The sequence below is a fragment of the Berghia stephanieae genome, chromosome 2 (assembly GCF_034508935.2).
Source record: "Berghia stephanieae isolate SIO BIC M18660-M18661 chromosome 2, UCSD_Bste_1.3, whole genome shotgun sequence".
In the NCBI taxonomy this organism is placed as follows: Eukaryota; Metazoa; Mollusca; class Gastropoda; order Nudibranchia; family Aeolidiidae; genus Berghia; species Berghia stephanieae.
This window is the reverse complement of record NC_088361.1, coordinates 29,379,634-29,387,133: the sequence shown is the minus strand read 5'-3', so window position 1 is coordinate 29,387,133 and position 7,500 is coordinate 29,379,634. Positions and strand designations below refer to the sequence as shown.

The window sequence follows — 7,500 nt, the reverse complement described above, 5'->3', positions numbered from 1 at the left end:
AGCCATACAGCTCTAAAACTATACAAGTTAGAACTCTTCTGTTGTCTTTATCATATTTTCTGATAATTTTTCCATAAAATTGCCAAGTCATCCAAATAAATGACATCGTTGAAACTGCATAACTTTGTTATATATTAATGGATTTTCAAAATTCAAAAAGATTTTAACTCAGTGGAGATATGGCTTTGATTTAAGGGTAGTATTTCCTACAAAAATAGAAAACAAAAATTTTCATAGTCATTGCTATATTATTATTAATATTATTATTCATTTTTCTTCTTCTTCTTCTTCTTCTTCTTCTTCTTCTTCTTCTTCTTCTTCTTCTTCTTCTTCTTCTTCTTCTTCTTCTTCTTCTTCTTCTTCTTCTTATTACTACTACTACTACTGCTATTACTCTACTACAACTATTGCTACCACTACTTCTACTACTACTACTACTACTACTACTACTACTACTACTACTACTACTACTACTACTACTACTACTACTACTACTACTACTACTTACTACTTCTACTACTACTACTACTACTACTACTACTACTACTACTACTACTACTACCACCACTACTACTACTACTACTACTACTACTACTACTACTACTACTACTACTACTACTACTACTACTACTACTACTACTACCACCACCACTACTACTACTACTACTACTACTACTACTACTACTACTGCTACTACTACTACTACTACTACTACTACTTTTTCTTCTATGACATCGAATGGGGAAAAAAACATGTTACCAACACTGTCAATAAAGCAAATGAAACCCTCTGTTTTCTGATCAGGCAAATGGGCAATGTCACTCAAAAATATTTTTTTAATGAGATTTATGTCAAGCAATGCTAATCTATAAATACCATTGGACCAAAATTGACAAACTTGTAAAAATCTAACTTCGAGCTGGTAGATTTGCATGCAAAGAATACGAGCCACATGTAGAAGCTTGAGAACTGGGCAGGCAAACATCACCTCAACAACAAGCAGATTGTTTTCCACAAAGAAATAGGCTTCAACAGTCGTGAAGTCACTTCCCTCGTAATGACGCATTGTAACTTAGTAAGTGGTTCTAAACTATCGGAACAATGGCGGGTGCCCTTATGAAATACTTCTCCGACGAGCATAAAAGTGTGTCCAGAGAAGAAAAACATAAATCTGATCATGTTTTGAATTTTATACATTCTGATCACATAACATGTGAAAAAGTTTCAGCCAGCATGAAGAATAAAAAAGTACCAATTTTCTTTGTTTAGAACCAAGCTGCTCATTGTTGGGCGGACGTAACATTAGACTATTGAATCCTATTATAGGACAGACACATATCCCTATAAAGCACCTTCAAAATAACAAAAACCGTACTCGAAATTCAAATCTCTCTTTTCAACTTCCAGTCTCCAGAATTGATGCATATCCGTAATCTTTTATTCATCTCAAATATTCGCACATGGAATAAACCCTACACGATCAAACAAGCATCCAGCAGCGAGAGCTTCAACGGTCTTTTCTCTTCCACAGTGGAGACTGAAACAAATACACTCTCGACTTACTATCTTCTTGCTACCAACTATACCTGTTGGAATGCAGCGAATGACCTCCATCTTACTCTGTCCATGGCCATCATCTTCAGAGAGCTCAAGGTATCCCCTACACACATCTCTCCGTCCACTGCTCTCCTCCAAGTTCCCGGGACCTTCTTCCTCTTTTTTCTTCTGGTGTCCACTGTATGGCAGTTTTGCTGATTTTCCCCTCCCCCTTTATCATTGCATGACCTTTCCATCTCCACCTTCTTTTTATGATGGTGTCCTTCATGTCTTCCATTCCACATTGATCTAGCAGACTTTCATTTTTAATTCTATTCGACAAGTAAATGTTCATGATTCTTCTGGAGATTTTACTTTGTATGAAATGTGGACAGCTTGTTTATGTCATTGTCCATCCTCCAGCAATCAGATCCACACAATAAAGCTATTGAAAATATGAATGCCATAACCGTCTTCAAAATTCTGAAGTTTTGGCGCTGAAAGAAGAAGAAGAGAGAGAAGAAGAAGAAGAAGAAGAAAGAAGAAGAAGAAGAAGAAGAAGAAGAAAAGAAGAAGAAGAGAAAAGAAGAAGAAGAAGAAGGAGGAGGAAGGAGGAGGATTAGGAGGAGGAGGAGGAGGAGGAGGAGAAGAAGAAGAAGAAGAAAGAAGAAGAAGAAGAAGAAGAAGAAGAAGAAGAAGAAGAAGAAGAAGAAGAAGAAGAAGAAGAAGAAGAAGAAGAAGAAGAAGAAGAAGAAGAAGAAGAAGAAGAAGAAGAAGAAGAAGAAGAAGAAGATTATTTTTTAGATTCTCTGCCCACATTCCCCATAAAAGTAATCAGAGGCCCAAATGTTGTTTGTTCTTTGGTTGTCAAGTTATATGAGCCATTTAATGTAATTTGATCTCTGTTTATTTTAAATTAGATTTCCGTAATCAAACATAAACGATTTAAGCTTACAGATGCGTAATCAAAAGCATCAAATTATCATCCCATCTGTTGTTAATGGGTTTAAATTGGTAATGCATTTAGATTCGGGTATTACATTATAAACCATTAAAAAGCAACAATACAGTGAATTATAAATCTTTTGGTTTTCTCTCCTTTAATCTATCAAGATGAAATCATACATGATTCTGGTGAGTTCGATTATTCAAAATAGTCATACAAAGCAATGAGGCCCGTCTAGCAAATGTTTTCCCCGGTTTCTATAGCGTTAAACTGACGATAGTAATTGTTTACTATTTTTGATAGGACGTTGTCTATCATAACGTGTTTTCCGTTGATCTTATGACCCAGCTATCCAGTGCACAAGAAAAATCCGAATAAAATTTTCGACAGCACGCAAAAGACCCTTTTGCGTTGAAGTAAGTGCTCTACTGGGTGAATTATGGGAACCCCTGTAATTATTCAAAGTTCAATCTTTATTCCCCATTATGAAATCGTTTCTATTGTAAAATCATATATTATTTTAAGAAAGTTGGTAGTTTTCTAATGAGGGGATTTGTTGTTCGAAAAAAACCCCAAACAAACAAACTATCGGCCACAAATGCTTCGTCGTTGTCTTACAGATTTCAATAATCTTCCTCTATGTATTCTGGCGTACTTACTCTAGAAAAAAAAACATATTTTAAAATTTGGCCAGAAAACTCGTCCTTCAAATTTCGATCGATTTAAATGACCTTCATCTTGGCAAAAAACTCTCATACCTGGGACTTCGAGAAGTCATCGATGGCTGAATTCAAGAACGGAGAAATATAAGGAAGAATTTGCCATATTTGGAATAGATATGAGTTCAGCTCTCGACACCATATGTAGAACCAAGTTGTTATCAATCCTTGACTCATTCTTGGACAACGATCACGTGAAGCTCATAAGATACTTACTATCAAATACTACATTACGGTTTGAATCCGGCAGAGAATTAACAACAATATCAACCTCAATCGGATGGATCCCCTCAAGGATAAAGCTTGAATCCAATTCTATTCACGATATACCTCGAATCGGCCATGAAAGAACCCAGACCAAAATTACCACAAATAAAGAAGATCACTCGTGAATACGCAGATGATACAGACCTCATCTTTGAATCAGAATATCGAAAATATACACGCCAATAATATCAACTACCCTAGAAGCATGGAATCTAAAAGTGAATCAATCCAAAACAGAATATACAATAATCAACCGAAATTTAAATGAATGGAAAAGTGTACGTAAATGAGGCAAAGTGATCAACGAAAATGAAGACACCAGGAAACAAAAGCAGCTGGCCACCAATACATTCAACCAACTCCAAAATTTGTGGAATAGAAATAACATAATCAGTGAGAATAAACGAATATAGATTTTTGAGGCACTGGTTATTCCAATATTGACAAATAATTGTGGAACCTGGTGCCTCACAAAAAAAAAGAACTTAGAAAGTCTCGATTCATACTACCGCAAACAATACGTTGCGTAGTAAGAATCTACTGGCCAGAGACAATTACAAATACTGATCTCTGTGAAAAAACCCAGGGTCCAACGCCTTAGTACAATAATATAAGGTAGCAATAATTATGAAAATTTTTGTTTTCTATTTTTGTAGGAAATACTACTCTTAAATCAAAGCCCTATCTCCGCTGAGTAAAAATCTTTTTGAATTTTGAAAATCCATTAATATATAACAAAGTTATGCAGTTTCAAATATGTCATTTATTTGGATGACTCACAAATAGTAAAAAATACGGAAAATATGGGACGCTTTTTCTGCGTTTTATTCTGGTTTGTGCCTGTATCTTGCTTAATACGTGGAATTAGATATTAAAACTTGGCAATTTTATGGCAAAATTATCAGAAAATATGATGAAGACATCAGGGTAGTTCTAACTTGTATAGTTTTAGAGCTGTATGGCTAGTGTCAACTAAAAATTTGTTTTAAAATATACATAATATTGATCATTTGGAACTTTTCCGAAGTGTAACCTTGTGTTTACAACCCATACAAATGACACGAAAATTGCCTGCTAAATTATTATCAATCAGTCCCGTGAGACCATGGCTTATGTTATTTCTAGTATTTATTTGAGAGAGAGAGAGAGAGAAGAGGAGAGAGAGAGAGAGAGAGAGAGAGAAAGAGAGAGAGAGTGAGGAGAGAGAGAAGAAAAAAGAGAGAGAGAGAGAGAGAGAGAAGAGAGAGAGAAAGAGAAGAGAGTCTGAGAGAGAGAGAGAAAGAAAGAAAGAGAGAGAGAGAGAGAGAGAGAGATAGAGAGAGAGAGAGAGAATGTGTTAATTAGTCTATTATCACTATGACATAAAAATGAAACACTACGTTAATTTAAAAAAGCGCGCGAGGATTTGTGTCATCCGTCGTCGCGAACAAGGTTGCCAGATGGCCACGTGTGTGGCCAAATATATAATTCTGTTTCTCTTTTTTTTACATTTTATTCATCTATGTTTGTCTCAGTGACATTTATCCTAGTATATTCAATTTTCTGTTTGTTAAAATTTAATTCATTTTAAGTGGGCCAGTCTTAATATTGGAAGCCATATGAGTTTCTATTTAGCCACTTTTGAAGTCGAATTTGTTCAGGTTAAAGTCTGGCCATCAGGCAGCCTTCCCTCGCTCACGTCATTTTCGTGTCGCGCGATGGTGGAGCAAAATGACCGTCTCTATATTTTCACTCATTGAAATGCAAATTTGGTTGATGTTTTGTGAGAATACGGGAAAAGTACTTATCATAATCGAATGAAATTTGAAATATGAATGGAAGAAATGTGCATATATAACCTTATGAGCGACAAAATCTCTCCTCTTTGTAGTTTTAGAAACATTATACTCCAAAGAGTAAAAATCTATTTTTAACGGTCTTCTGGTAATCATACGAGTTTTGTCGCTTGACATAATCTAAAATGACCTCTTTTCTAACTGTGCCAACTTTCAGTCATATTCAATTAATAACAGCGTCGTAATTAATTTTAAAGAAAAGCATGTACGAAACGGCTTCGTCCCATATTTTGTCGCGAATTTGGGCACTTCGTGAGCGAAAAAGACGCCCAAAGATTTGTGCGGGATAGTCATTGCTATATAAGGAAAGCGATGGAGGCTATTTGGTCACATCTTACGTCGAGAAGATAACATCCCAGCCCAAACTGCAATGACAGAATATTTCCTTCATGACAACAAATATGTAGGGAGACCACCAACATCAATAGTAAATGCCTGAACCAGGATCTCTCTACATATCAGAAATTTTCTGGATTCAGATGAAGCCGAATTAATCCATGAAGAACTAAGAAATATTGCAGTATCCTCCGTACTAAAGTCACAAGATCTTGACAGCCTCAAAACTCTGGCCCAGGACCGTGACCAATGGAAACAACAACATGAATGGAGAGAGCAGCTATACTCATCGACTATGACCGAATCACACAATTCTCAGCAAGCGTCATTTTGACTGTGAGGCATACTACTACTTACAAAGGAGCATTCTATTTCCTGTTCCATCATTGTTTTGTTTAGTCACCTTAAATACGCCATTCTCAGATATCTCATTCGTCTGTAGTGTTTCATTCATCATGTTTTGTTGATAAAGGGGAAACGCGAAACACATCCACATTATCGGTATTTGTTTATTGAATTTGAGCTTCCATTCAATTTCAAATTGTTATTTATTTCTCTCAACATCTGAGGCCGTACATCATATCCATTATATTGCTAATTAAGCCATTGTACGAACATTCCCGCGTGTCACTAATTATAAAAAATTGTTGTGGACCTTGTGAGAAAAGTACATTTTTGCATTTATTTCATGTTTCTAGATATTTCTGTTAAAAAAAACAACACAATGCATCCACTGGAAAAGAATAAACTATGATGCAAATAAAAACCCTTCTCAGATGGCTCATAATAAAATAAAAGGCAGGAAATCATATTATATTATATTAATGTAAGAAATTTCATCGTCGTCCATAAAACAATATTCAGTTGTTCTTGCTCTCCGCAACGCTACCATTATAATATAAATACATTTCTTTTTCTTGGATTCTTTTTTTAAAAAAATGATTCTTTAAAAATCAACTCTCCCAAACACAATTTAAAGTTATACCAAAGAATTTTCCCCTTATTTTGATACCACTTGTGAATAAATCCAAAACAATAGGGTAGTTCAGCCTCCTTGGAGAGTGACAGAGGGTATAATTTGGCTATTAAAACACCATAATGTATTATGAAATGTGTCATAAGAGGGTTAATTTAACCTATATTTCCAGCAAAACTATCATCCAATTAAAAACCGGCCCTTCTTAAAAAATGATAGTTTCAGTTAACAGAGCAAAATTGAGTGGCTGGTCGTAAAAATGCCGTCAAATGGTCAAGATGACTGAAGATAGGGTCCTGTGAAAGGTTTTTAAAATTCGACAAGCCATTTACAACATTGCATAAAAGATCTGTGATGTGACCATTGCCGTAAGCTGATTGAAATAATTTATGATTTTCGACACGTTATGGCATCGAGGTATGTTGATGCCGGCATTTTCTAGCAACTTCAGCAAGATGAAAGTTTTGACACTGATTTGCAGCAGGGACGTAACTCGAGCTATTTCGAACGCTCTTTTGATTCTTAAAAGAAAACAAACAAACTCTCCTCACACCATTTCCTACCATCAAAAAAATTAAATAAACACATCATCACACACAATGATATCTGTTAGGTGTGAACAAAACCCCATTGACGTGTCTGCCTTCATTATCTCAATTCTGACTTCTTTACAATAACACGATCAATCACTTAAAAAGGTTACTGAAGGTTACAAATTATTCAGTAACTCGCAACAATGGGAATTCACTCGGCACTGTCACTGTCAATTGCGCGACCAAATAAACACAGTATGGAAGCATAATATATTTTAATCTACATAAGCGAACCCTTTTCCATCGGTTAAAATAACATCAGCCAAAAGGTTATTACATTGTCTTAGCAAGT

General features: G+C 35.4%; 1 long non-coding RNA gene across 1 annotated transcript in view; it reads left to right on the top strand.

Moving 5' to 3' along the window:
* The first annotated feature begins 2,577 nt into the window (after window positions 1-2,577).
* LOC144966762 (uncharacterized) overlaps window positions 2,578-7,500 on the top strand; it is a 21,806-nt gene continuing 16,883 nt past the window's right edge. The window contains exon 1 of the long non-coding RNA XR_013644267.1: window positions 2,578-2,670. This is a non-coding gene — a long non-coding RNA (uncharacterized LOC144966762). The remainder of the gene's footprint in view (window positions 2,671-7,500) is intronic.